The 7,216-nt window shown below is 23.7% G+C and overlaps 1 pseudogene; it reads left to right on the top strand.

Moving 5' to 3' along the window:
* The first annotated feature begins 6,840 nt into the window (after positions 1–6,840).
* Positions 6,841–6,959, top strand: LOC126329624 (5S ribosomal RNA; annotated as a pseudogene).
* The last annotated feature ends 257 nt before the right edge of the window (positions 6,960–7,216 follow it).

The following is a 7,216-nucleotide window of genomic DNA, read 5'->3' as shown; positions in this document are numbered from 1 at the left end:
AATTTATTAAAAAGCATATTAATAATTTGATTGAACAAAATCTGATATTTAAAAAAATATACATATTATTCAGAATAATTATAAGAAATCAATTAAGACAAGAGAATAATATTATAATTACTTTCAAATGTTCATAAATATAGATAATGTATGTATAGAATGGGGTTTTTGATTAGATAGCAAAAACATATGAGTATTTTTTTTGATTATTATAGGTTGTTAAATATTGATAAGATTTTGGTTTTTGAATATGACTTATAGATTGATTTTTTTAATGTTATTTTTATGATTTTATTAGATGGATTATTATTAAAAAAACTAACTCTGTACAAAAATTTGAGTTATTTAATAATTCTGAATGTTTAATATCGTCTATATCAATAATAATAATTAATAGATTTGTATAAATAAAAAATTAGTCAAATATGGTTGAAAAAGTAGAGTTGTTATTTAGTTATAGTAATTATAAACAGATAAGATAAAAAATATAGAGCAGAATGATTCAATAATCGAATCTTAATAGAAAATGATAATAATATCAAATATAAAAATATGAATATAAAATAGTATCAGATATTAACAATTGAAGGTAATAATAGAATCTAAAATGAAAATTATATAAGTCGTGATAACAAAGACTATAGGCTGTGATCTGATATTAAATCTAAGTCTAAAAAATTTCAACGATGATCGTAAAGCTTAGTGAAAATATATAAATACAGTAAATATGATATTTATATATAGAGAGAGAATAAAAATACAAATATATTTAATAATAATAACTAAATATAAACATATATGTACAAGCTAATACATCATGTATCAGGAGTTATATATTTTATGTCAATAAGATGTCATGCATAGATGTATAAATAATAGAGAGATATCAAAGAGAACAAATGAAATAGAAGAACGAGATTATTAGATGTAATTTAAAATATTTGTATATATAATAAATAACATATATACAATAAATGTATAATGTTATAGAAGACGATAAAATGATAAGAAAATAAATAGTGAAATAGGATGATATAATATAATAGGATAATAAAAAATAGTATATGTATAGATAATGGTAGAATATATATTATAAAGAATAGATGAATAGTATGAATAAACAGAAGGTTATGTGTATATAATGTGATATAATAAGAAGTATATAGATAGTTATGTTAATGTAGAAAATATGATATAGTTAGTATTGAATAGTTTGATATATTTTGCGTATAGATAATATGACGTAGGTGTTGTGTGTGAATAGTATGATGGAGTGTAGAAGTATGTTGGATAATATGATAAAATGAGAAACTTGTAGGTAATATGATAAAATGAGAAACTTGTAGGTAATATGATAAAATATGCGGGTATATGAGATAATATAATATAAGATGTAGTTATGTAGAATAATATGATATAATAGAAGAGTATATATAGATAGTATGTGAATGACATAATAAAAAGCATAGATATATAGTATAGAGAATGTATATGTAGATGATGAGATATTGAATAAGGTATATGAGAGTATAGGATAGAGAAATTGAATTGAAGAGATAAGGTGTGTTGAAGGAATAGAAAGGTTAATAGATAATAAAAGCATGAAAGTGATGTGAATGAGAGCTAGGTGTATAAGATAGAGTAAAGGAAATATAAAATTTATGAAAATAATAAAAAGATATAATATATATAAAAAGTATATAGGGAGATTAGGGAAGAGAAGATGATGCAAAGAGAAAGATAGAATAGAGATGAATGAATAATTGTAAGATAGAGATATGTTGATAAAAGATAAAGAATATAAATATATTATAAAATGATAAATTTAAAATAAAAAATAAATGAGATGAAATAAAGTTTTTTATAAGCTTTGAAATAAGGTAAATATAATATAGAGAAAAATTAAAAGGGATAGAGCATGGTAATAGAAAAATGAAGAAGAATGGGAGATTGTAGGTAGAGAATATGTGTATAAGATATGTAAAAATAGTTATGTGAAAATAGTTATGTGAAAAATGTAATAAATAGAATGAAAATTATAGAGATGATGGATATAGTTATAATATGAAGAACAGAGGTAATGAATAATATAAAGTATAGAGTAAAAAGAAAAAATAGATAAATGATATAGAAAGTGTATAGATAGATAATAGTAAATAAAATTTAATGTAATTATTATAGATAAGTTGTAGAGATAGATAATTGATGTTTATAAATTAAAGAGATGAATAAAAAAATGATAATTTATTTGTATGTAGAGAGAAGATGTGTAAAATATACTGAATTAATTATAAGAGTTTTGAAAAAGAGAAAAATGAATGAAATAATATATAAGAAAAAGAGATATATATAGTGGTTAAAGACAAGTTGATATAAGAGATGAATAATATATTATTACAATAATAGAAAGTAAAAAGCAAAATAACAAGAGTATAATGTGAATAGAAGGTGCTGAGATAGAAATATTAGAAAGATTTGTATGCATTTTTGCTTCACGAGCTCAGTAAATGAACATAATTTGATTATTTGATGTGAAGGATTATGATCGATGCGTAAAAGATGACCTTAACCTTTAGCAAATGAAGAGATTATAGAAAAATATAAATTATAGTTTGATATTTAAAAGATAAGTTACAATGAGTAGTAAGAGATGAAGGTAAAGAAAAGAGTATTTAAAGCTTTATAAAAGGTTTGAAAAAGAGTATATATTGTGTATTATGGAGGAGGAGATGATAGAATATAGAGGTTTGTAATATATATAAAATATATAGCTGAGACAGATGATCATAGGTGGTGAATGTTAAAAAATATTTGATAAAGTTAATTAGGTAAATTATATAAATATAGATAATTATATAAATATAGATAATTATATAAATATAGATAATTATATAAATATAGAGATATGAGCATAAATTAGTTTGAAAAATTATTACAAAACATAAGATGATGAACAAGTGATTGATAGTGTTAATTGTAGCAGATGAGATTTTAGCAATATTTTGGGCAGAGGTGGATTAGAGATGTTTGAGATTTGTGGAGGAGTTGAATAAAGTAGTGGTATCAGATAATAAAATCAGAGAAGAGTAGTGCAATGAAGAAAGAGTATTTTGTAATGAAGATGATGAGATTGTTGGTCTCGGACTATATGCAGAGATTGAGATATCTAAAATTGCAGAAAATATTGTATTAATTAAAGATAGATTGAGGAATTTAATAGGATTGATGTGTCTGTCAGGTAATATTGCAAATGAGATCTAGGATTTGAATAATTTAGAAGTGGTGGATTTGGGCATTAACAAATTGGTCGGTAAATTAGATGATAGAATTGAAAAATTGAGTAAATTAAGGATATTTAACTTAGTGCTATGAAATTTATCTGGCAAGATAGATGAAAATTTATATTGATTGAGTAAAGTGCAAGAGTTGAATTTGCAAGGAAACAGTTTTGATGGGGTTTTGAGTAATAATATCAGAAATCAGACAGAATTATCGAGTTTTAACATAGGTGAATTAAGAGTATGTGGCATAATACCAGATGGTCTGTAATGAGTGACTAAATTAGAAGAGTTGGTGTTAAGGGGAAATAAATTTAGCGGTAATTTAAGTGATAAGGTTGGAAATCTGAAAGAATTAGATAACGTTGAGTTGAATGGGTTAGGCCTGTCTATGTGGATGATACCTGAAGGTGTATATTGATTGATTAAATTAGAATATGTGTTGTTAAGGGGAAGTAAGTTTGGTGGTAGTTTGAGTGATAAGATTGGAAATTTGAAAGAATTAAGTTGTTTTGAGTTAAGTGGATCAGGTCTGTGTGGACCGACACCTGAAGATCTATAGTTAGTGAATAATTTAAAAATTTTTTATTTAAATGAGAATAGATTGAATAATAGTTTAAACGATAAGATTGTAGGTTTGAATAAATTAATGCATCTTGAATTAACTAATTCAAACATATCTGGTCTGATAGCTGATAAACTATACTGATTGAACAAGTTGAGAACTGTGAAATTAGGAGGTAACAGTTTTAATGGAACAGTGAGTGATAATATTAAACGTCTGGTAGAGTTAAGTTATGTTGAGTTGGGTAACTGATGTGTATCTGGATCTATAGCTAGTGGTCTATATTAATTGGGTAAATTAAGATGTTTATTTTTACAGGGGGAACAAGTTTGATGGTGATTTAGATGAGGATATAAAAAGTGTGAATTGATTAGTTTATGTTGACGTAAGTAAGATAGGTCTATGTGGATCTAGAGCTAAAGGTCTATATTGGCTGTGTAATTTGGAAGCTTTGAAGCTAGGAGATAAGAAATTTAATGCTAGTTTAGATGAAAATATTAGAAATGTGTATAAATTAGTGGATCTTGACTTAAGTGGATTAAGTCTGTCTGGACCGATAGCTAAAGATCTATATTGATTGAGTAGATTGAGATATGTGAATATTTGAGAAAATAGTATGAATGGCAGTTTATGGTCTGATATTAATAGACAGAATAAGATAATTGGTCTAGATCCGAGTTTGAATCAATTAAGTAGTGCTGTGAGAAATGAAATTGGCAAGTTAACTAATCTCGAAAATTTGGAAATGAGGGAAAATCAATTTGAAGGTAATATTCATAATCTGAGTGGTTTGAAAAAATTAACTGATATGAAGATTAGCTGAACAAAATAGAGTCAGAATGCAAATTGTGAGGATGAGATGTTAGCTCGATTTATTGAAAAGGAAATATTGAAAAGGAAAATTGCTTGATTAGATCTGTAAATAAATTGTACGATAATATGACAAGATGCGAATAGAGTGATAAAGCTATGAATAAGTGATCAGTTGATTGAATATTCTATAGATATAGATCGAAGATGATTGTTATGATGATGGTGTGTATAGCCGGAATAGAGATGATGTTGAGTTAGAATTTGAATGATGAAAGGGTTTATGCAGGATAATAGATAAATTATATATAAAATACGAGTTATTTAAAATAATGATGTTTAGTAGATGATTGTTATGATGATGGTGTGTATAGCCGGAATAGAGATAATGTTGAGTTAGAATTTGAATGATGAAAGGGTTTATGCAGGATAATAGATAAATTATATATAAAATATGAATTATTTAAAATAATGATGTTTAGTATAAGAGTTAGCTTGTTATAGAATTTGATATATATATATACAAGATGCGAAGTAGAGTTGATTAAAATAGAGTGGTAGTTTAAAATATTGCGTAAGAGATATTAGAAAATATATTTAGTGGGAGATTATTGATAGAGATGATGATGTTAAAAATAAGATTAATTAGAGTGAATGTATATTTTGAGTTATGTATTAATTGTGTAAATATTTATCATAGATTGTGATGTATTGATAGGTTTTTTGGGTGGTATATTAGGTTAATAATAGGGGTTATAGAGTGGAGTAGTATGTGGTATAAGATAGAGAGGGTAGTATATTAATGAAATAAGATGATATAGGAACAGAGGATAGGATAATAGAATAATATTTGATAATATAATAAAATAAATAATTAATTAAAGAATATGAGAATGATATAATATAGTGAAAAAAAGTATGAAGATAAAAGAATAGATATGATAGAATAAGAGATTGTGAATTAGATGATAAAGTAATAATGAATTATAGATTGAATATAATATGAGTATATATTTGATTAGATAGAGAGGAATGGATAATATGATAGAGGATGTGGATGTATAGAAAAAGGTATAGAAGGTATGACAGAGACGATAATTAATATGAATGTAGATAAGTAGTTAATAAGAATTAATGTGTGTGGATAGTTAATAATAATAATGAATGTGAATAGTTAATGGTAGTTAATGTATGTGGATAGTATGATATATGAATTATATGAATAATATGAATATAAGGTTATAAATTATGAATTAGATAAGAATAGATAATATGGTAGATTATGTGAATATGTAGATGTAGATAGAGTATGATAGATGGTGTATATAGATAGTATTATATAGAATAAATGAGTGTGTATATAATTATGATAGATTGTAATATTAAGTAGATATAATAGTAGAGTTATATTAAATAGTGATATTAGTATATTTTGGTAGAGAGTATTAAAGATGATAGATAAAAATGATGTTAATTAAGATAATGAATTGAATAATGAAGATTAAATAGGTTAGATGAATTTTATTATAGGATAATCTATATTTGAATATGAATGTTATTTGATAAAGCTGTAACATATTAATATAGAGATAGTTAATAGATCGATTAGTATAGATGATTGTAAAAATAAATAATAAATATATTGATCTAATATATATGATAAATATGTATCTGATAGTCAATATGAGTTGAATGCATAATTTGATGTAATAAAATTTATCATCTTTAATTATAAATATTTTTTGTTAATATAAAAGAATTTTATTAGCTGATATTAACTTGTGCTAAAAAAATATATATATATATATGTTTTAGATATATAAAGGAAGCAGGGTTGATTTTATGATAGTGTTATAAAAAAATAGAAAAATAATGTCATATGTATAAAAGTAGATAATTATAATCTAGTAGGTTATAAGAGTTAAATAGAAAGGAGATAAATATTGATAATAAGAAATTTATTTATTTATGAGATAATTGGTGTGAATTATTTAATAATATGATATAGGAGGTGATATTATAATGTAGATGATTGATTATATAAACAAAATGAAATATATAATATGTATTATATTAATAAAATTATTATATAATAGATTGGAGTTAAATAAAAAAGAAATTTAAAAGATAATAAGAGTCGTAGAAATAGATGATGATTTATATATAATAGGTTGATAGTTATATAATGAATACGACCATACTAGTACAAAAGCACCGCTTCCCGTCCGATCAGCGAAGTTAAACGTACTTAGGCCTAGTTAGTAATGGAATGAGAAACCAGCTGTGAACTCTAGGTGTTGTATTCTTTTTTTTTATTTGTTATATTTAATATATATATATTATTTTTTATTGTTATATTAATATATTTTGTAATTATTATTTAACTTATATAATAACTAATATTGGATGTAAGAAAACTAATATATAATATTTGAATTTATATATATTTTTAGTATTTTATATAATATTAAAAATAATATCTGTTAGTAGAATTCAGATAGACAGAGAATAAATATTTAGATAAATATAACATGATATAAAAATATTTATAGTTAAAATAAAT

Source organism: Schistocerca gregaria, unplaced genomic scaffold, assembly GCF_023897955.1.
Source record: "Schistocerca gregaria isolate iqSchGreg1 unplaced genomic scaffold, iqSchGreg1.2 ptg001203l, whole genome shotgun sequence".
NCBI classification, from domain to species: domain Eukaryota; kingdom Metazoa; phylum Arthropoda; class Insecta; order Orthoptera; family Acrididae; genus Schistocerca; species Schistocerca gregaria.
The sequence above is the reverse complement of the archived record's forward strand: the minus strand, read 5'-3'. Positions and strand labels throughout refer to the sequence as shown.